The 22,562-nt window shown below is 44.8% G+C and overlaps 11 non-coding genes across 11 annotated transcripts; all 11 read left to right on the top strand.

Annotated features, from left to right (window-relative positions):
• Positions 1-1,476: 1,476 nt before the first annotated feature.
• TRNAG-CCC (transfer RNA glycine (anticodon CCC)) lies at positions 1,477-1,548 on the top strand. Its single transcript has one exon. It is a non-coding gene; the product is annotated as a tRNA-Gly (tRNA).
• Positions 1,549-4,674: 3,126 nt separating this feature from the next.
• TRNAG-CCC (transfer RNA glycine (anticodon CCC)) lies at positions 4,675-4,746 on the top strand. The gene has a single exon. It is a non-coding gene; the product is annotated as a tRNA-Gly (tRNA).
• A 1,516-nt stretch (positions 4,747-6,262) lies between these two features.
• Positions 6,263-6,334, top strand: TRNAG-CCC (transfer RNA glycine (anticodon CCC)). Its single transcript has one exon. It is a non-coding gene; the product is annotated as a tRNA-Gly (tRNA).
• A 3,126-nt stretch (positions 6,335-9,460) lies between these two features.
• TRNAG-CCC (transfer RNA glycine (anticodon CCC)) lies at positions 9,461-9,532 on the top strand. The gene has a single exon. It is a non-coding gene; the product is annotated as a tRNA-Gly (tRNA).
• A 1,527-nt stretch (positions 9,533-11,059) lies between these two features.
• TRNAG-CCC (transfer RNA glycine (anticodon CCC)) lies at positions 11,060-11,131 on the top strand. The gene has a single exon. It is a non-coding gene; the product is annotated as a tRNA-Gly (tRNA).
• A 1,516-nt stretch (positions 11,132-12,647) lies between these two features.
• TRNAG-CCC (transfer RNA glycine (anticodon CCC)) lies at positions 12,648-12,719 on the top strand. The gene has a single exon. It is a non-coding gene; the product is annotated as a tRNA-Gly (tRNA).
• A 3,126-nt stretch (positions 12,720-15,845) lies between these two features.
• TRNAG-CCC (transfer RNA glycine (anticodon CCC)) lies at positions 15,846-15,917 on the top strand. The gene has a single exon. It is a non-coding gene; the product is annotated as a tRNA-Gly (tRNA).
• Positions 15,918-17,443: 1,526 nt separating this feature from the next.
• TRNAG-CCC (transfer RNA glycine (anticodon CCC)) lies at positions 17,444-17,515 on the top strand. Its single transcript has one exon. It is a non-coding gene; the product is annotated as a tRNA-Gly (tRNA).
• A 1,527-nt stretch (positions 17,516-19,042) lies between these two features.
• Positions 19,043-19,114, top strand: TRNAG-CCC (transfer RNA glycine (anticodon CCC)). Its single transcript has one exon. It is a non-coding gene; the product is annotated as a tRNA-Gly (tRNA).
• Positions 19,115-20,640: 1,526 nt separating this feature from the next.
• Positions 20,641-20,712, top strand: TRNAG-CCC (transfer RNA glycine (anticodon CCC)). The gene has a single exon. It is a non-coding gene; the product is annotated as a tRNA-Gly (tRNA).
• A 1,527-nt stretch (positions 20,713-22,239) lies between these two features.
• TRNAG-CCC (transfer RNA glycine (anticodon CCC)) lies at positions 22,240-22,311 on the top strand. Its single transcript has one exon. It is a non-coding gene; the product is annotated as a tRNA-Gly (tRNA).
• Positions 22,312-22,562: the final 251 nt, after the last annotated feature.

Raw genomic sequence — 22,562 nt, 5'->3', positions numbered from 1 at the left:
CACAAAACGGAAATATCATGAACAGATTAATCAGACGTTAAATTAAAAAAAAAATGAAATACTTAGGCAGGCATCTCGATCGCCCCATCTGCTACATTCATTGTCCTATTAGATGCTATTTTCCAAAAAGCAGAGTCACCACTCACATGTGCTGGTAATAAATATGTTGCGGGCGGTAGACAATGAAAGGGCTGAACCCCGACCAGACATTCTAACTCTAGCATCTCTATATTAAAAAGCATTTCTAGGCAATATCTAGCATGTGAATAAAAGTAGGCAAGATCCACCGATGAAACTGGCAAAAGTCCCCAACGATTTTCTGCACACTTGTTCTCTCACCTGAATGCAGCGCCACCTTGTAGCCATCGGATGTAACTGCAGCTCACAAAATGTTATATCAGAGAGCAAGTTGAGAGGACTCCAAGAGGCAGATGTCCATGGAAAGAGCCTCTCACGACAGCAGGAAGGTTGGATATTTCAAGATGGCAACATTTCCTGTCCAATGTCCTCACGTCCCGAACGCTCCCAAACGCTCAAAAGCCTCACACCTGGCAAGCCCTCACCGGGTAGATCTCTGGCTCCCAGTTAAAATCAAATCCTGAGCATGCTAGCGCTAGGATCAAAGAGAGAGGAGAGGGTTAGAGAGCTGCTATCTTGGTAAAGGCCTGAAACTGCTAGTTCCCAAGACGGTCTGCACTTTCAGTTATGACTGACTGTGAGACGAGAAGATGAAGATTTTCTGCACCCAGCATACATTGCAGCATGCTTAGGCAAATGAGGAGCGAGACCCACCAATCCCTCGCCACTTCGCTGAAAGCTCCTCCTCTGCATAAAGAGAACACTTTTACAAGGGAGCAGAGTGGCGCAGCGGAAGCGTGCTGGGCCCATAACTCAGAGGTCGATGGATCGAAACCATCCTCTGCTATAATATTTCTTGTTTTTTCTTCTGAGAACCAATCTGTCATTTCCACGCTACAAGCAAGGAAAAGCGCAGGCTTGTGCTAGCTATGTGAGAAAAGACTTCTCAACTATCTGTCTCTGCTGAAACACAACAGAGTGATCGCCAAAGGATCAACCCCATACTTTGAAAGTAAAGATACCCAATTATAAGCATAAATGACTGGTGGGACCGTCACACGTTTTTCTGGGCATGCTTTGAATGTCATTCTTGCCTTTTCGTTCTGCTCTTATCATTCTCCTGGGCATTTCATGGAAGGCACTCTCTTTCTCTTCGCTGCTTTGCTTCCAATGCTGCCTAAATATGTTCATTTCCACTATTTGTACTACTGCTTTCCATTTCTTCTCTTCTGCACAGATTTGGCCTTGGTTTCAATCCCCAGTTCCTTACCCTCTACAAGAAACTTTCTACTGCTTTTCATGTTGGTATCTAAACCAAATGCACCATTGAAACTGGTGCAAGATAGTCATTGAACTCGGGGTTGTAATCTTTAGAACCGAGAGCAACCACATCATAGGGCTTTGGTGGTATAGTGGTGAGCATAGCTGCTTCCCAAGCAGTTGACCCGGGTTCGATTCCCGGCCAATGCAGTGCAAATTTTTATATGTTCTCCAAGCAGGATTTGTTTTAATGCAACATGTCACAAAACGGAAATATCATGAACAGATTAATCAGACGTTAAATTAAAAAAAAAATGAAATACTTAGGCAGGCATCTCGATCGCCCCATCTGCTACATTCATTGTCCTATTAGATGCTATTTTCCAAAAAGCAGAGTCACCACTCACATGTGCTGGTAATAAATATGTTGCGGGCGGTAGACAATGAAAGGGCTGAACCCCGACCAGACATTCTAACTCTAGCATCTCTATATTAAAAAGCATTTCTAGGCAATATCTAGCATGTGAATAAAAGTAGGCAAGATCCACCGATGAATCTGGCAAAAGTCCCCAACGATTTTGTGCACACTTGTTCTCTCACCTGAATGCAGCGCCACCTTGTAGCCATCGGATGTAACTGCAGCTCACAAAATGTTATATCAGAGAGCAAGTTGAGAGGACTCCAAGAGGCAGATGTCCATGGAAAGAGCCTCTCACGACAGCAGGAAGGTTGGATATTTCAAGATGGCAACATTACCTGTCCAATGTCCTCACGTCCCGAACGCTCCCAAACGCTCAAAAGCCTCACACCGGGCAAGCCCTCACCGGGTAGATCTCTGGCTCCCAGTTAAAATCAAATCCTGAGCATGCTAGCGCTAGGATCAAAGAGAGAGGAGAGGGTTAGAGAGCTGCTATCTTGGTAAAGGCCTGAAACTGCTAGTTCCCAAGAGGGTCTGCACTTTCAGTTATGACTGACTGTGAGACGAGAAGATGAAGATTTTCTGCACCCAGCATACATTGCAGCATGCTTAGGCAAATGAGGAGCGAGACCCACCAATCCCTCGCCACTTCGCTGAAAGCTCCTCCTCTGCATAAAGAGAACACTTTTACAAGGGAGCAGAGTGGCGCAGCGGAAGCGTGCTGGGCCCATAACCCAGAGGTCGATGGATCGAAACCATCCTCTGCTATAATATTTCTTGTTTTTTCTTCTGAGGACCAATCTGTCATTTCCACGCTACCAGCAAGGAAAAGCGCAGGCTTGTGCTAGCTATGTGAGAAAAGACTTCTCAACTATCTGTCTCTGCTGAAATACAAGAGAGTGATCGCCAAAGGATCAACCCCATACTTTGAAAGTAAAGATACCCAATTATAAGCATAAATGACTGGTGGGACCGTCACACGTTTTTCTGGGCATGCTTTGAATGTCATTTTTGCCTTTTCGTTCTGCTCTTATCATTCTCCTGGGCATTTCATGGAAGGCACTCTCTTTCTCTTCGCTGCTTTGCTTCCAATGCTGCCTAAATATGTTCATTTCCACTATTTGTACTACTGCTTTCCATTTCTTCTCTTCTGCACAGATTTGGCCTTGGTTTCAATCCCCAGTTCCTTACCCTCTACAAGAAACTTTCTACTGCTTTTCATGTTGGTATCTAAACCAAAAGCACCATTGAAACTGGTGCAAGATAGTCATTGAACTCGGGGTTGTAATCTTTAGAACCGAGAGCACCCACATCATAGGGCGTTGGGGGTATAGTGGTGAGCATAGCTGCTTCCCAAGCAGTTGACCCGGGTTCGATTCCCGGCCAATGCAGTGCAAATTTTTATATGTTCTCCAAGCAGGATTTGTTTTAATGCAACATGTCACAAAACGGAAATATCATGAACAGATTAATCAGACGTTAAATTAAAAAAAAAATGAAATACTTAGGCAGGCATCTCGATCGCCCCATCTGCTACATTAATTGTCCTATTAGATGCTATTTTCCAAAAAGCAGAGTCACCACTCACATGTGCTGGTAATAAATATGTTGCGGGCGGTAGACAATGAAAGGGCTGAACCCCGACCAGACATTCTAACTCTAGCATCTCTATATTAAAAAGCATTTCTAGGCAATATCTAGCATGTGAATAAAAGTAGGCAAGATCCACCGATGAATCTGGCAAAAGTCCCCAACGATTTTGTGCATACTTGTTCTCTCACCTGAATGCAGCGCCACCTTGTAGCCATCGGATGTAACTGCAGCTCACAAAATGTTATATCAGAGAGCAAGTTGAGAGGACTCCAAGAGGCAGATGTCCATGGAAAGAGCCTCTCACGACAGCAGGAAGGTTGGATATTTCAAGATGGCAACATTTCCTGTCCAATGTCTTCACGTCCCGAACGCTCCCAAACGCTCAAAAGCCTCACACCGGGCAAGCCCTCACCGGGTAGATATCTGGCTCCCAGTTAAAATCAAATCCTGAGCATGCTAGCGCTAGGATCAAAGAGAGAGGAGAGGGTTAGAGAGCTGCTATCTTGGTAAAGGCCTGAAACTGCTGGTTCCCAAGAGGGTCTGCACTTTCAGTTATGACTGACTGTGAGACGAGAAGATGAAGATTTTCTGCACCCAGCATACATTGCAGCATGCTTAGGCAAATGAGGAGCGAGACCCACCAATCCCTCGCCACTTCGCTGAAAGCTCCTCCTCTGCATAAAGAGAACACTTTTACAAGGGAGCAGAGTGGCGCAGCGGAAGCGTGCTGGGCCCATAACCCAGAGGTCGATGGATCGAAACCATCCTCTGCTATAATATTTCTTATTTTTTCTTCTGAGAACCAATCTGTCATTTCCACGCTACCAGCAAGGAAAAGCGCAGGCTTGTGCTAGCTATGTGAGAAAAGACTTCTCAACTATCTGTCTCTGCTGAAATACAAGAGAGTGATCGCCAAAGGATCAACCCCATACTTTGAAAGTAAAGATACCCAATTATAAGCATAAATGACTGGTGGGACCGTCACACGTTTTTCTGGGCATGCTTTGAATGTCATTCTTGCCTTTTCGTTCTGCTCTTATCATTCTCCTGGGCATTTCATGGAAGGCACTCTCTTTCTCTTCGCTGCTTTGCTTCCAATGCTGCCTAAATATGTTCATTTCCACTATTTGTACTACTGCTTTCCATTTCTTCTCTTCTGCACAGATTTGGCCTTGGTTTCAATCCCCAGTTCCTTACCCTCTACAAGAAACTTTCTACTGCTTTTCATGTTGGTATCTAAACCAAATGCACCATTGAAACTGGTGCAAGATAGTCATTGAACTCGGGGTTGTAATCTTTAGAACCGAGAGCAACCACATCATAGGGCGCTGGTGGTATAGTGGTGAGCATAGCTGCTTCCCAAGCAGTTGACCCGGGTTCAATTCCCGGCCAATGCAGTGTAAATTTTTATATGTTCTCCAAGCAGGATTTGTTTTAATGCAACATGTCACAAAACGGAAATATCATGAACAGATTAATCAGACGTTAAATTAAAAAAAAAATGAAATACTTAGGCAGGCATCTCGATCGCCCCATCTGCTACATTCATTGTCCTATTAGATGCTATTTTCCAAAAAGCAGAGTCACCACTCACATGTGCTGGTAATAAATATGTTGCGGGCGGTAGACAATGAAAGGGCTGAACCCCGACTAGACATTCTAACTGTAGCATCTCTATATTAAAAAGCATTTCTAGGCAATATCTAGCATGTGAATAAAAGTAGGCAAGATCCACCGATGAATCTGGCAAAAGTCCCCAACGATTTTGTGCACACTTGTTCTCTCACCTGAATGCAGCGCCACCTTGTAGCCATCGGATGTAACTGCAGCTCACAAAATGTTATATCAGAGAGCAAGTTGAGAGGACTCCAAGAGGCAGATGTCCATGGAAAGAGCCTCTCATGACAGCAGGAAGGTTGGATATTTCAAGATGGCAACATTTCCTCTCCAACGTCCTCACGTCCCGAACGCTCCCAAACGCTCAAAAGCCTCGCCCTCACCGGGTAGATCTCTGGCTCCCAGTTAAAATCAAATCCTGAGCATGCTAGCGCTAGGATCAAAGAGAGAGGAGAGGGTTAGAGAGCTGCTATCTTGGTAAAGGCCTGAAACTGCTAGTTCCCAAGAGGGTCTGCACTTTCAGTTATGACTGACTGTGAGACGAGAAGATGAAGATTTTCTGCACCCAGCATACATTGCAGCATGCTTAGGCAAATGAGGAGCGAGACCCACCAATCCCTCGCCACTTCGCTGAAAGCTCCTCCTCTGCATAAAGAGAACACTTTTACAAGGGAGCAGAGTGGCGCAGCGGAAGCGTGCTGGGCCCATAACCCAGAGGTCGATGGATCGAAACCATCCTCTGCTATAATATTTCTTGTTTTTTCTTCTGAGGACCAATCTGTCATTTCCACGCTACCAGCAAGGAAAAGCGCAGGCTTGTGCTAGCTATGTGAGAAAAGACTTCTCAACTATCTGTCTCTGCTGAAATACAAGAGAGTGATCGCCAAAGGATCAACCCCATACTTTGAAAGTAAAGATACCCAATTATAAGCATAAATGACTGGTGGGACCGTCACACGTTTTTCTGGGCATGCTTTGAATGTCATTCTTGCCTTTTCGTTCTGCTCTTATCATTCTCCTGGGCATTTCATGGAAGGCACTCTCTTTCTCTTCGCTGCTTTGCTTCCAATGCTGCCTAAATATGTTCATTTCCACTATTTGTACTACTGCTTTCCATTTCTTCTCTTCTGCACAGATTTGGCCTTGGTTTCAATCCCCAGTTCCTTACCCTCTACAAGAAACTTTCTACTGCTTTTCATGTTGGTATCTAAACCAAATGCACCATTGAAACTGGTGCAAGATAGTCATTGAACTCGGGGTTGTAATCTTTAGAACCGAGAGCACCCACATCATAGGGCGTTGGTGATATAGTGGTGAGCATAGCTGCTTCCCAAGCAGTTGACCCGGGTTCGATTCCCGGCCAATGCAGTGCAAATTTTTATATGTTCTCCAAGCAGGATTTGTTTTAATGCAACATGTCACAAAACGGAAATATCATGAACAGATTAATCAGACGTTAAATTAAAAAAAAAAATGAAATACTTAGGCAGGCATCTCGATCGCCCCATCTGCTACATTCATTGTCCTATTAGATGCTATTTTCCAAAAAGCAGAGTCACCACTCACATGTGCTGGTAATAAATATGTTGCGGGCGGTAGACAATGAAAGGGCTGAACCCCGACCAGACATTCTAACTCTAGCATCTCTATATTAAAAAGCATTTCTAGGCAATATCTAGCATGTGAATAAAAGTAGGCAAGATCCACCGATGAAACTGGCAAAAGTCCCCAACGATTTTCTGCACACTTGTTCTCTCACCTGAATGCAGCGCCACCTTGTAGCCATCGGATGTAACTGCAGCTCACAAAATGTTATATCAGAGAGCAAGTTGAGAGGACTCCAAGAGGCAGATGTCCATGGAAAGAGCCTCTCACGACAGCAGGAAGGTTGGATATTTCAAGATGGCAACATTTCCTGTCCAATGTCCTCACGTCCCGAACGCTCCCAAACGCTCAAAAGCCTCACACCAGGCAAGCCCTCACCGGGTAGATCTCTGGCTCCCAGTTAAAATCAAATCCTGAGCATGCTAGCGCTAGGATCAAAGAGAGAGGAGAGGGTTAGAGAGCTGCTATCTTGGTAAAGGCTTGAAACTGCTAGTTCCCAAGAGGGTCTGCACTTTCAGTTATGACTGACTGTGAGACGAGAAGATGAAGATTTTCTGCACCCAGCATACATTGCAGCATGCTTAGGCAAATGAGGAGCGAGACCCACCAATCCCTCGCCACTTCGCTGAAAGCTCCTCCTCTGCATAAAGAGAACACTTTTACAAGGGAGCAGAGTGGCGCAGCGGAAGCGTGCTGGGCCCATAACCCAGAGTTCGATGGATCGAAACCATCCTCTGCTATAATATTTCTTGTTTTTTCTTCTGAGAACCAATCTGTCATTTCCACGCTACAAGCAAGGAAAAGCGCAGGCTTGTGCTAGCTATGTGAGAAAAGACTTCTCAACTATCTGTCTCTGCTGAAACACAACAGAGTGATCGCCAAAGGATCAACCCCATACTTTGAAAGTAAAGATACCCAATTATAAGCATAAATGACTGGTGGGACCGTCACACGTTTTTCTGGGCATGCTTTGAATGTCATTCTTGCCTTTTCGTTCTGCTCTTATCATTCTTCTGGGCATTTCATGGAAGGCACTCTCTTTCTCTTCGCTGCTTTGCTTCCAATGCTGCCTAAATATGTTCATTTCCACTATTTGTACTACTGCTTTCCATTTCTTCTCTTCTGCACAGATTTGGCCTTGGTTTCAATCCCCAGTTCCTTACCCTCTACAAGAAACTTTCTACTGCTTTTCATGTTGGTATCTAAACCAAATGCACCATTGAAACTGGTGCAAGATAGTCATTGAACTCGGGGTTGTAATCTTTAGAACCGAGAGCAACCACATCATAGGGCGTTGGTGGTATAGTGGTGAGCATAGCTGCTTCCCAAGCAGTTGACCCTTGTTCGATTCCCGGCCAATGCAGTGCAAATTTTTATATGTTCTCCAAGCAGGATTTGTTTTAATGCAACATGTCACAAAACGGAAATATCATGAACAGATTAATCAGACGTTAAATTAAAAAAAAAATGAAATACTTAGGCAGGCATCTCGATCGCCCCATCTGCTACATTCATTGTCCTATTAGATGCTATTTTCCAAAAAGCAGAGTCACCACTCACATGTGCTGGTAATAAATATGTTGCGGGCGGTAGACAATGAAAGGGCTGAACCCCGACCAGACATTCTAACTCTAGCATCTCTATATTAAAAAGCATTTCTAGGCAATATCTAGCATGTGAATAAAAGTAGGCAAGATCCACCGATGAATCTGGCAAAAGTCCCCAACGATTTTGTGCACACTTGTTCTCTCACCTGAATGCAGCGCCACCTTGTAGCCATCGGATGTAACTGCAGCTCACAAAATGTTATATCAGAGAGCAAGTTGAGAGGACTCCAAGAGGCAGATGTCCATGGAAAGAGCCTCTCACGACAGCAGGAAGGTTGGATATTTCAAGATGGCAACATTTCCTGTCCAATGTCCTCACGTCCCGAACGCTCCCAAACGCTCAAAAGCCTCACACCGGGCAAGCCCTCACGGGTAGATCTCTGGCTCCCAGTTAAAATCAAATCCTGAGCATGCTAGCGCTAGGATCAAAGAGAGAGGAGAGGGTTAGAGAGCTGCTATCTTGGTAAAGGCCTGAAACTGCTAGTTCCCAAGAGGGTCTGCACTTTCAGTTATGACTGACTGTGAGACGAGAAGATGAAGATTTTCTGCACCCAGCATACATTGCAGCATGCTTAGGCAAATGAGGAGCGAGACCCACCAATCCCTCGCCACTTCGCTGAAAGCTCCTCCTCTGCATAAAGAGAAAACTTTTACAAGGGAGCAGAGTGGCGCAGCGGAAGCGTGCTGGGCCCATAACCCAGAGGTCGATGGATCGAAACCATCCTCTGCTATAATATTTCTTGTTTTTTCTTCTGAGGACCAATCTGTCATTTCCACGCTACCAGCAAGGAAAAGCGCAGGCTTGTGCTAGCTATGTGAGAAAAGACTTCTCAACTATCTGTCTCTGCTGAAATACAAGAGAGTGATCGCCAAAGGATCAACCCCATACTTTGAAAGTAAAGATACCCAATTATAAGCATAAATGACTGGTGGGACCGTCACACGTTTTTCTGGGCATGCTTTGAATGTCATTTTTGCCTTTTCGTTCTGCTCTTATCATTCTCCTGGGCATTTCATGGAAGGCACTCTCTTTCTCTTCGCTGCTTTGCTTCCAATGCTGCCTAAATATGTTCATTTCCACTATTTGTACTACTGCTTTCCATTTCTTCTCTTCTGCACAGATTTGGCCTTGGTTTCAATCCCCAGTTCCTTACCCTCTACAAGAAACTTTCTACTGCTTTTCATGTTGGTATCTAAACCAAATGCACCATTGAAACTGGTGCAAGATAGTCATTGAACTCGGGGTTGTAATCTTTAGAACCGAGAGCACCCACATCATAGGGCGTTGGTGGTATAGTGGTGAGCATAGCTGCTTCCCAAGCAGTTGACCCGGGTTCGATTCCCGGCCAATGCAGTGCAAGTTTTTATATGTTCTCCAAGCAGGATTTGTTTTAATGCAACATGTCACAAAACGGAAATATCATGAACAGATTAATCAGACGTTAAATTAAAAAAAAAATGAAATACTTAGGCAGGCATCTCGATCGCCCCATCTGCTACATTAATTGTCCTATTAGATGCTATTTTCCAAAAAGCAGAGTCACCACTCACATGTGCTGGTAATAAATATGTTGCGGGCGGTAGACAATGAAAGGGCTGAACCCCGACCAGACATTCTAACTCTAGCATCTCTATATTAAAAAGCATTTCTAGGCAATATCTAGCATGTGAATAAAAGTAGGCAAGATCCACCGATGAATCTGGCAAAAGTCCCCAACGATTTTGTGCACACTTGTTCTCTCACCTGAATGCAGCGCCACCTTGTAGCCATCGGATGTAACTGCAGCTCACAAAATGTTATATCAGAGAGCAAGTTGAGAGGACTCCAAGAGGCAGATGTCCATGGAAAGAGCCTCTCACGACAGCAGGAAGGTTGGATATTTCAAGATGGCAACATTTCCTGTCCAATGTCCTCACGTCCCGAACGCTCCCAAACGCTCAAAAGCCTCACACCGGGCAAGCCCTCACCAGGTAGATATCTGGCTCCCAGTTAAAATCAAATCCTGAGCATGCTAGCGCTAGGATCAAAGAGAGAGGAGAGGGTTAGAGAGCTGCTATCTTGGTAAAGGCCTGAAACTGCTGGTTCCCAAGAGGGTCTGCACTTTCAGTTATGACTGACTGTGAGACGAGAAGATGAAGATTTTCTGCACCCAGCATACATTGCAGCATGCTTAGGCAAATGAGGAGCGAGACCCACCAATCCCTCGCCACTTCGCTGAAAGCTCCTCCTCTGCATAAAGAGAACACTTTTACAAGGGAGCAGAGTGGCGCAGCGGAAGCGTGCTGGGCCCATAACCCAGAGGTCGATGGATCGAAACCATCCTCTGCTATAATATTTCTTGTTTTTTCTTCTGAGAACCAATCTGTCATTTCCACGCTACCAGCAAGGAAAAGCGCAGGCTTGTGCTAGCTATGTGAGAAAAGACTTCTCAACTATCTGTCTCTGCTGAAATACAAGAGAGTGATCGCCAAAGGATCAACCCCATACTTTGAAAGTAAAGATACCCAATTATAAGCATAAATGACTGGTGGGACCGTCACACGTTTTTCTGGGCATGCTTTGAATGTCATTCTTGCCTTTTCGTTCTGCTCTTATCATTCTCCTGGGCATTTCATGGAAGGCACTCTCTTTCTCTTCGCTGCTTTGCTTCCAATGCTGCCTAAATATGTTTATTTCCACTATTTGTACTACTGCTTTCCATTTCTTCTCTTCTGCACAGATTTGGCCTTGGTTTCAATCCCCAGTTCCTTACCCTCTACAAGAAACTTTCTACTGCTTTTCATGTTGGTATCTAAACCAAATGCACCATTGAAACTGGTGCAAGATAGTCATTGAACTCGGGGTTGTAATCTTTAGAACCGAGAGCAACCACATCATAGGGCGCTGGTGGTATAGTGGTGAGCATAGCTGCTTCCCAAGCAGTTGACCCGGGTTCGATTCCCGGCCAATGCAGTGCAAATTTTTATATGTTCTCCAAGCAGGATTTGTTTTAATGCAACATGTCACAAAACGGAAATATCATGAACAGATTAATCAGACGTTAAATTTAAAAAAAAATGAAATACTTAGGCAGGCATCTCGATCGCCCCATCTGCTACATTCATTGTCCTATTAGATGCTATTTTCCAAAAAGCAGAGTCACCACTCACATGTGCTGGTAATAAATATGTTGCGGGCGGTAGACAATGAAAGGGCTGAACCCCGACTAGACATTCTAACTGTAGCATCTCTATATTAAAAAGCATTTCTAGGCAATATCTAGCATGTGAATAAAAGTAGGCAAGATCCACCGATGAATCTGGCAAAAGTCCCCAACGATTTTGTGCACACTTGTTCTCTCACCTGAATGCAGCGCCACCTTGTAGCCATCGGATGTAACTGCAGCTCACAAAATGTTATATCAGAGAGCAAGTTGAGAGGACTCCAAGAGGCAGATGTCCATGGAAAGAGCCTCTCATGACAGCAGGAAGGTTGGACATTTCAAGATGGCAACATTTCCTCTCCAACGTCCTCACGTCCCGAACGCTCCCAAACGCTCAAAAGCCTCGCCCTCACCGGGTAGATCTCTGGCTCCCAGTTAAAATCAAATCCTGAGCATGCTAGCGCTAGGATCAAAGAGAGAGGAGAGGGTTAGAGAGCTGCTATCTTGGTAAAGGCCTGAAACTGCTAGTTCCCAAGAGGGTCTGCACTTTCAGTTATGACTGACTGTGAGACGAGAAGATGAAGATTTTCTGCACCCAGCATACATTGCAGCATGCTTAGGCAAATGAGGAGCGAGACCCACCAATCCCTCGCCACTTCGCTGAAAGCTCCTCCTCTGCATAAAGAGAACACTTTTACAAGGGAGCAGAGTGGCGCAGCGGAAGCGTGCTGGGCCCATAACCCAGAGGTCGATGGATCGAAACCATCCTCTGCTATAATATTTCTTGTTTTTTCTTCTGAGGACCAATCTGTCATTTCCACGCTACCAGCAAGGAAAAGCGCAGGCTTGTGCTAGCTATGTGAGAAAAGACTTCTCAACTATCTGTCTCTGCTGAAATACAAGAGAGTGATCGCCAAAGGATCAACCCCATACTTTGAAAGTAAAGATACCCAATTATAAGCATAAATGACTGGTGGGACCGTCACACGTTTTTCTGGGCATGCTTTGAATGTCATTCTTGCCTTTTCGTTCTGCTCTTATCATTCTCCTGGGCATTTCATGGAAGGCACTCTCTTTCTCTTCGCTGCTTTGCTTCCAATGCTGCCTAAATATGTTCATTTCCACTATTTGTACTACTGCTTTCCATTTCTTCTCTTCTGCACAGATTTGGCCTTGGTCTCAATCCCCAGTTCCTTACCCTCTACAAGAAACTTTCTACTGCTTTTCATGTTGGTATCTAAACCAAATGCACCATTGAAACTGGTGCAAGATAGTCATTGAACTCGGGGTTGTAATCTTTAGAACCGAGAGCACCCACATCATAGGGCGTTGGTGGTATAGTGGTGAGCATAGCTGCTTCCCAAGCAGTTGACCCGGGTTCGATTCCCGGCCAATGCAGTGCAAATTTTTATATGTTCTCCAAGCAGGATTTGTTTTAATGCAACATGTCACAAAACGGAAATATCATGAACAGATTAATCAGACGTTAAATTAAAAAAAAAATGAAATACTTAGGCAGGCATCTCGATCGCCCCATCTGCTACATTCATTGTCCTATTAGATGCTATTTTCCAAAAAGCAGAGTCACCACTCACATGTGCTGGTAATAAATATGTTGCGGGCGGTAGACAATGAAAGGGCTGAACCCCGACCAGACATTCTAACTCTAGCATCTCTATATTAAAAAGCATTTCTAGGCAATATCTAGCATGTGAATAAAAGTAGGCAAGATCCACCGATGAAACTGGCAAAAGTCCCCAACGATTTTCTGCACACTTGTTCTCTCACCTGAATGCAGCGCCACCTTGTAGCCATCGGATGTAACTGCAGCTCACAAAATGTTATATCAGAGAGCAAGTTGAGAGGACTCCAAGAGGCAGATGTCCATGGAAAGAGCCTCTCACGACAGCAGGAAGGTTGGATATTTCAAGATGGCAACATTTCCTGTCCAATGTCCTCACGTCCCGAACGCTCCCAAACGCTCAAAAGCCTCACACCAGGCAAGCCCTCACCGGGTAGATCTCTGGCTCCCAGTTAAAATCAAATCCTGAGCATGCTAGCGCTAGGATCAAAGAGAGAGGAGAGGGTTAGAGAGCTGCTATCTTGGTAAAGGCCTGAAACTGCTAGTTCCCAAGAGGGTCTGCACTTTCAGTTATGACTGACTGTGAGACGAGAAGATGAAGATTTTCTGCACCCAGCATACATTGCAGCATGCTTAGGCAAATGAGGAGCGAGACCCACCAATCCCTCGCCACTTCGCTGAAAGCTCCTCCTCTGCATAAAGAGAACACTTTTACAAGGGAGCAGAGTGGCGCAGCGGAAGCGTGCTGGGCCCATAACCCAGAGGTCGATGGATCGAAACCATCCTCTGCTATAATATTTCTTGTTTTTTCTTCTGAGAACCAATCTGTCATTTCCACGCTACAAGCAAGGAAAAGCGCAGGCTTGTGCTAGCTATGTGAGAAAAGACTTCTCAACTATCTGTCTCTGCTGAAACACAACAGAGTGATCGCCAAAGGATCAACCCCATACTTTGAAAGTAAAGATACCCAATTATAAGCATAAATGACTGGTGGGACCGTCACACGTTTTTCTGGGCATGCTTTGAATGTCATTCTTGCCTTTTCGTTCTGCTCTTATCATTCTCCTGGGCATTTCATGGAAGGCACTCTCTTTCTCTTCGCTGCTTTGCTTCCAATGCTGCCTAAATATGTTCATTTCCACTATTTGTACTACTGCTTTCCATTTCTTCTCTTCTGCACAGATTTGGCCTTGGTTTCAATCCCCAGTTCCTTACCCTCTACAAGAAACTTTCTACTGCTTTTCATGTTGGTATCTAAACCAAATGCACCATTGAAACTGGTGCAAGATAGTCATTGAACTCGGGGTTGTAATCTTTAGAACCGAGAGCAACCACATCATAGGGCGTTGGTGGTATAGTGGTGAGCATAGCTGCTTCCCAAGCAGATGACCCGGGTTCGATTCCCGGCCAATGCAGTGCAAATTTTTATATGTTCTCCAAGCAGGATTTGTTTTAATGCAACATGTCACAAAACGGAAATATCATGAACAGATTAATCAGACGTTAAATTTAAAAAAAAATGAAATACTTAGGCAGGCATCTCGATCGCCCCATCTGCTACATTCATTGTCCTATTAGATGCTATTTTCCAAAAAGCAGAGTCACCACTCACATGTGCTGGTAATAAATATGTTGCGGGCGGTAGACAATGAAAGGGCTGAACCCCGACCAGACATTCTAACTCTAGCATCTCTATATTAAAAAGCATTTCTAGGCAATATCTAGCATGTGAATAAAAATAGGCAAGATCCACCGATGATTCTGGCAAAAGTCCCCAACGATTTTGTGCACACTTGTTCTCTCACCTGAATGCAGCGCCACCTTGTAGCCATCGGATGTAACTGCAGCTCACAAAATGTTATATCAGAGAGCAAGTTGAGAGGACTCCAAGAGGCAGATGTCCATGGAAAGAGCCTCTCACGACAGCAGGAAGGTTGGATATTTCAAGATGGCAACATTTCCTGTCCAATGTCCTCACGTCCCGAACGCTCCCAAACGCTCAAAAGCCTCACACCGGGCAAGCCCTGACCGGGTAGATCTCTGACTACCAGTTAAAATCAAATCCTTAGCATGCTAGCGCTAGGATCAAAGAGAGAGGAGAGGGTTAGAGAGCTGCTATCTTGGTAAAGGCCTGAAACTGCTAGTTCCCAAGAGGGTCTGCACTGTCAGTTATGACTGACTGTGAGACGAGAAGATGAAGATTTTCTGCACCCAGCATACATTGCAGCATGCTTAGGCAAATGAGGAGCGAGACCCACCAATCCCTCGCCACTTCGCTGAAAGCTCCTCCTCTGCATAAAGAGAACACTTTTACAAGGGAGCAGAGAGGCGCAGCGGAAGCGTGCTGGGCCCATAACCCAGAGGTCGATGGATCGAAACCATCCTCTGCTATAATATTTCTTGTTTTTTCTTCTGAGGACCAATCTGTCATTTCCACGCTACCAGCAAGGAAAAGCGCAGGCTTGTGCTAGCTATGTGAGAAAAGACTTCTCAACTATCTGTCTCTGCTGAAATACAAGAGAGTGATCGCCAAAGGATCAACCCCATACTTTGAAAGTAAAGATACCCAATTATAAGCATAAATGACTGGTGGGACCGTCACACGTTTTTCTGGGCATGCTTTGAATGTCATTTTTGCCTTTTCGTTCTGCTCTTATCATTCTCCTGGGCATTTCATGGAAGGCACTCTCTTTCTCTTCGCTGCTTTGCTTCCAATGCTGCCTAAATATGTTCATTTCCACTATTTGTACTACTGCTTTCCATTTCTTCTCTTCTGCACAGATTTGGCCTTGGTTTCAATCCCCAGTTCCTTACCCTCTACAAGAAACTTTCTACTGCTTTTCATGTTGGTATCTAAACCAAATGCACCATTGAAACTGGTGCAAGATAGTCATTGAACTCGGGGTTGTAATCTTTAGAACCGAGAGCACCCACATCATAGGGCGTTGGTGGTATAGTGGTGAGCATAGCTGCTTCCCAAGCAGTTGACCCGGGTTCGATTCCCGGCCAATGCAGTGCAAATTTTTATATGTTCTCCAAGCAGGATTTGTTTTAATGCAACATGTCACAAAACGGAAATATCATGAACAGATTAATCAGACGTTAAATTAAAAAAAAATGAAATACTTAGGCAGGCATCTCGATCGCCCCATCTGCTACATTAATTGTCCTATTAGATGCTATTTTCCAAAAAGCAGAGTCACCACTCACATGTGCTGGTAATAAATATGTTGCGGGCGGTAGACAATGAAAGGGCTGAACCCCGACCAGACATTCTAACTCTAGCATCTCTATATTAAAAAGCATTTCTAGGCAATATCTAGCATGTGAATAAAAGTAGGCAAGATCCACCGATGAATCTGGCAAAAGTCCCCAACGATTTTGTGCACACTTGTTCTCTCACCTGAATGCAGCGCCACCTTGTAGCCATCGGATGTAACTGCAGCTCACAAAATGTTATATCAGAGAGCAAGTTGAGAGGACTCCAAGAGGCAGATGTCCATGGAAAGAGCCTCTCACGACAGCAGGAAGGTTGGATATTTCAAGATGGCAACATTTCCTGTCCAACGTCCTCACGTCCCGAACGCTCCCAAACGCTCAAAAGCCTCACACCGGGCAAGCCCTCACCGGGTAGATCTCTGGCTCCCAGTTAAAATCAAATCCTGAGCATGCTAGCGCTAGGATCAAAGAGAGAGGAGAGGGTTAGAGAGCTGCTATCTTGGTAAAGGCCTGAAACTGCTAGTTCCCAAGAGGGTCTGCACTTTCAGTTATGACTGACTGTGAGACGAGAAGATGAAGATTTTCTGCACCCAGCATACATTGCAGCATGCTTAGGCAAATGAGGAGCGAGACCCACCAATCCCTCGCCACTTCGCTGAAAGCTCCTCCTCTGCATAAAGAGAACACTTTTACAAGGGAGCAGAGTGGCGCAGCGGAAGCGTGCTGGGCCCATAACCCAGAGGTCGATGGATCGAAACCATCCTCTGCTATAATATTTCTTGTTTTTTCTTCTGAGAACCAATCTGTCATTTCCACGCTACAAGCAAGGAAAAGCGCAGGCTTGTGCTAGCTATGTGAGAAAAGACTTCTCAACTATCTGTCTCTGCTGAAACACAACAGAGTGATCGCCAAAGGATCAACCCCATACTTTGAAAGTAAAGATACCCAATTATAAGCATAAATGACTGGTGGGACCGTCACACGTTTTTCTGGGCATGCTTTGAATGTCATTCTTGCCTTTTCGTTCTGCTCTTATCATTCTCCTGGGCATTTCATGGAAGGCACTCTCTTTCTCTTCGCTGCTTTGCTTCCAATGCTGCCTAAATATGTTCATTTCCACTATTTGTACTACTGCTTTCCATTTCTTCTCTTCTGCACAGATTTGGCCTTGGTTTCAATCCCCAGTTCCTTACCCTCTACAAGAAACTTTCTACTGCTTTTCATGTTGGTATCTAAACCAAATGCACCATTGAAACTGGTGCAAGATAGTCATTGAACTCGGGGTTGTAATCTTTAGAACCGAGAGCAACCACATCATAGGGCGTTGGTGGTATAGTGGTGAGCATAGCTGCTTCCCAAGCAGTTGACCCGGGTTCGATTCCCGGCCAATGCAGTGCAAATTTTTATATGTTCTCCAAGCAGGATTTGTTTTAATGCAACATGTCACAAAACGGAAATATCATGAACAGATTAATCAGACGTTAAATTAAAAAAAAAATGAAATACTTAGGCAGGCATCTCGATCGCCCCATCTGCTACATTCATTGTCCTATTAGATGCTATTTTCCAAAAAGCAGAGTCACCACTCACATGTGCTGGTAATAAATATGTTGCGGGCGGTAGACAATGAAAGGGCTGAACCCCGACCAGACATTCTAACTCTAGCATCTCTATATTAAAAAGCATTTCTAGGCAATATCTAGCATGTGAATAAAAATAGGCAAGATCCACCGATGATTCTGGCAAAAGTCCCCAACGATTTTGTGCACACTTGTTCTCTCACCTGAATGCAGCGCCACCTTGTAGCCATCGGATGTAACTGCAGCTCACAAAATGTTATATCAGAGAGCAAGTTGAGAGGACTCCAAGAGGCAGATGTCCATGGAAAGAGCCTCTCACGACAGCAGGAAGGTTGGATATTTCAAGATGGCAACATTTCCTGTCCAATGTCCTCACGTCCCGAACGCTCCCAAACGCTCAAAAGCCTCACACCGGGCAAGCCCTGACCGGGTAGATCTCTGACTACCAGTTAAAATCAAATCCTTAGCATGCTAGCGCTAGGATCAAAGAGAGAGGAGAGGGTTAGAGAGCTGCTATCTTGGTAAAGGCCTGAAACTGCTAGTTCCCAAGAGGGTCTGCACTGTCAGTTATGACTGACTGTGAGACGAGAAGATGAAGATTTTCTGCACCCAGCATACATTGCAGCATGCTTAGGCAAATGAGGAGCGAGACCCACCAATCCCTCGCCACTTCGCTGAAAGCTCCTCCTCTGCATAAAGAGAACACTTTTACAAGGGAGCAGAGAGGCGCAGCGGAAGCGTGCTGGGCCCATAACCCAGAGGTCGATGGATCGAAACCATCCTCTGCTATAATATTTCTTGTTTTTTCTTCTGAGGACCAATCTGTCATTTCCACGCTACCAGCAAGGAAAAGCGCAGGCTTGTGCTAGCTATGTGAGAAAAGACTTCTCAACTATCTGTCTCTGCTGAAATACAAGAGAGTGATCGCCAAAGGATCAACCCCATACTTTGAAAGTAAAGATACCCAATTATAAGCATAAATGACTGGTGGGACCGTCACACGTTTTTCTGGGCATGCTTTGAATGTCATTTTTGCCTTTTCGTTCTGCTCTTATCATTCTCCTGGGCATTTCATGGAAGGCACTCTCTTTCTCTTCGCTGCTTTGCTTCCAATGCTGCCTAAATATGTTCATTTCCACTATTTGTACTACTGCTTTCCATTTCTTCTCTTCTGCACAGATTTGGCCTTGGTTTCAATCCCCAGTTCCTTACCCTCTACAAGAAACTTTCTACTGCTTTTCATGTTGGTATCTAAACCAAATGCACCATTGAAACTGGTGCAAGATAGTCATTGAACTCGGGGTTGTAATCTTTAGAACCGAGAGCACCCACATCATAGGGCGTTGGTGGTATAGTGGTGAGCATAGCTGCTTCCCAAGCAGTTGACCCGGGTTCGATTCCCGGCCAATGCAGTGCAAATTTTTATATGTTCTCCAAGCAGGATTTGTTTTAATGCAACATGTCACAAAACGGAAATATCATGAACAGATTAATCAGACGTTAAATTAAAAAAAAATGAAATACTTAGGCAGGCATCTCGATCGCCCCATCTGCTACATTAATTGTCCTATTAGATGCTATTTTCCAAAAAGCAGAGTCACCACTCACATGTGCTGGTAATAAATATGTTGCGGGCGGTAGACAATGAAAGGGCTGAACCCCGACCAGACATTCTAACTCTAGCATCTCTATATTAAAAAGCATTTCTAGGCAATATCTAGCATGTGAATAAAAGTAGGCAAGATCCACCGATGAATCTGGCAAAAGTCCCCAACGATTTTGTGCACACTTGTTCTCTCACCTGAATGCAGCGCCACCTTGTAGCCATCGGATGTAACTGCAGCTCACAAAATGTTATATCAGAGAGCAAGTTGAGAGGACTCCAAGAGGCAGATGTCCATGGAAAGAGCCTCTCACGACAGCAGGAAGGTTGGATATTTCAAGATGGCAACATTTCCTGTCCAACGTCCTCACGTCCCGAACGCTCCCAAACGCTCAAAAGCCTCTCACCGGGCAAGCCCTCACCGGGTAGATCTCTGGCTCCCAGTTAAAATCAAATCCTGAGCATGCTAGCGCTACGATCAAAGAGAGAGGAGAGGGTTAGAGAGCTGCTATCTTGGTAAAGGCCTGAAACTGCTAGTTCCCAAGAGGGTCTGCACTTTCAGTTATGACTGACTGTGAGACGAGAAGATGAAGATTTTCTGCACCCAGCATACATTGCAGCATGCTTAGGCAAATGAGGAGCGAGACCCACCAATCCCTCGCCACTTCGATGAAAGCTCCTCCTCTGCATAAAGAGAACACTTTTACAAGGGAGCAGAGTGGCGCAGCGGAAGCGTGCTGGGCCCATAACCCAGAGGTCGATGGATCGAAACCATCCTCTGCTATAATATTTCTTGTTTTTTCTTCTGAGGACCAATCTGTCATTTCCACGCTACCAGCAAGGAAAAGCGCAGGCTTGTGCTAGCTATGTGAGAAAAGACTTCTCAACTATCTGTCTCTGCTGAAATACAAGAGAGTGATCGCCAAAGGATCAACCCCATACTTTGAAAGTAAAGATACCCAATTATAAGCATAAATGACTGGTGGGACCGTCACACGTTTTTCTGGGCATGCTTTGAATGTCATTCTTGCCTTTTCGTTCTGCTCTTATCATTCTCCTGGGCATTTCATGGAAGGCACTCTCTTTCTCTTCGCTGCTTTGCTTCCAATGCTGCCTAAATATGTTCATTTCCACTATTTGTACTACTGCTTTCCATTTCTTCTCTTCTGCACAGATTTGGCCTTGGTTTCAATCCCCAGTTCCTTACCCTCTACAAGAAACTTTCTACTGCTTTTCATGTTGGTATCTAAACCAAATGCACCATTGAAACTGGTGCAAGATAGTCATTGAACTCGGGGTTGTAATCTTTAGAACCGAGAGCACCCCCATCATAGGGCGTTGGTGGTATAGTGGTGAGCATAGCTGCTTCCCAAGCAGTTGACCCGGGTTCGATTCCCGGCCAATGCAGTGCAAATTTTTATATGTTCTCCAAGCAGGATTTGTTTTAATGCAACATGTCACAAAACGGAAATATCATGAACAGATTAATCAGACGTTAAATTAAAAAAAAAATGAAATACTTAGGCAGGCATCCTGATCGCCCCATCTGCTACATTCATTGTCCTATTAGATGCTATTTTCCAAAAAGCAGAGTTACCACTCACATGTGCTGGTAATAAATATGTTGCGGGCGGTAGACAATGAAAGGGCTGAACCCCGACCAGACATTCTAACTCTAGCATCTCTATATTAAAAAGCATTTCTAGGCAATATCTAGCACGTGAATAAAAGTAGGCAAGATCCACCGATGAATCTGGCAAAAGTCCCCAACGATTTTGTGCACACTTGTTCTCTCACCTGAATGCAGCGCCACCTTGTAGCCATCGGATGTAACTGCAGCTCACAAAATGTTATATCAGAGAGCAAGTTGAGAGGACTCCAAGAGGCAGATGTCCATGGAAAGAGCCTCTCACGACAGCAGGAAGGTTGGATATTTCAAGATGGCAACATTTCCTGTCCAATGTCCTCACGTCCCGAACGCTCCCAAACGCTCAAAAGCCTCACACCGGGCAAGCCCTCACCGGGTAGATCTCTGGCTCCCAGTTAAAATCAAATCCTGAGCATGCTAGCGCTAGGATCAAAGAGAGAGGAGAGGGTTAGAGAGCTGCTATCTTGGTAAAGGCCTGAAACTGCTAGTTCCCAAGAGGGTCTGCACTTTCAGTTATGACTGACTGTGAGACGAGAAGATGAAGATTTTCTGCACCCAGCATACATTGCAGCATGCTTAGGCAAATGAGGAGCGAGACCCACCAATCCCTCGCCACTTCCCTGAAAGCTCCTCCTCTGCATAAAGAGAACACTTTTACAAGGGAGCAGAGTGGCGCAGCGGAAGCGTGCTGGGCCCATAACCCAGAGGTCGATGGATCGAAACCATCCTCTGCTATAATATTTCTTGTTTTTTCTTCTGAGAACCAATCTGTCATTTCCACGCTACCAGCAAGGAAAAGCGCAGGCTTGTGCTAGCTATGTGAGAAAAGACTTCTCAACTATCTGTCTCTGCTGAAATACAAGAGAGTGATCGCCAAAGGATCAACCCCATACTTTGAAAGTAAAGATACCCAATTATAAGCATAAATGACTGGTGGGACCGTCACACGTTTTTCTGGGCATGCTTTGAATGTCACTCTTGCCTTTTCGTTCTGCTCTTATCATTCTCCTGGGCATTTCATGGAAGGCACTCTCTTTCTCTTCGCTGCTTTGCTTCCAATGCTGCCTAAATATGTTCATTTCCACTATTTGTACTACTGCTTTCCATTTCTTCTCTTCTGCACAGATTTGGCCTTGGTTTCAATCCCCAGTTCCTTACCCTCTACAAGAAACTTTCTACTGCTTTTCATGTTGGTATCTAAACCAAATGCACCATTGAAACTGGTGCAAGATAGTCATTGAACACGGGGTTGTAATCTTTAGAACCGAGAGCAACCACATCATAGGGCATTGGTGGTATAGTGGTGAGCATAGCTGCTTCCCAAGCAGTTGACCCGGGTTCGATTCCCGGCCAATGCAGTGCAAATTTTTATATGTTCTCCAAGCAGGATTTGTTTTAATGCAACATGTCACAAAACGGAAATATCATGAACAGATTAATCAGACGTTAAATTAAAAAAAAAATGAAATACTTAGGCAGGCATCTCGATCGCCCCATCTGCTACATTCATTGTCCTATTAGATGCTATTTTCCAAAAAGCAGAGTCACCACTCACATGTGCTGGTAATAAATATGTTGCGGGCGGTAGACAATGAAAGGGCTGAACCCC

The sequence above is a fragment of the Triturus cristatus genome, chromosome 11 (assembly GCF_964204655.1).
Source record: "Triturus cristatus chromosome 11, aTriCri1.1, whole genome shotgun sequence".
Classification (NCBI taxonomy): Eukaryota; Metazoa; Chordata; class Amphibia; order Caudata; family Salamandridae; genus Triturus; species Triturus cristatus.
This window is presented reverse-complemented; position numbering and strand designations above follow the sequence as displayed.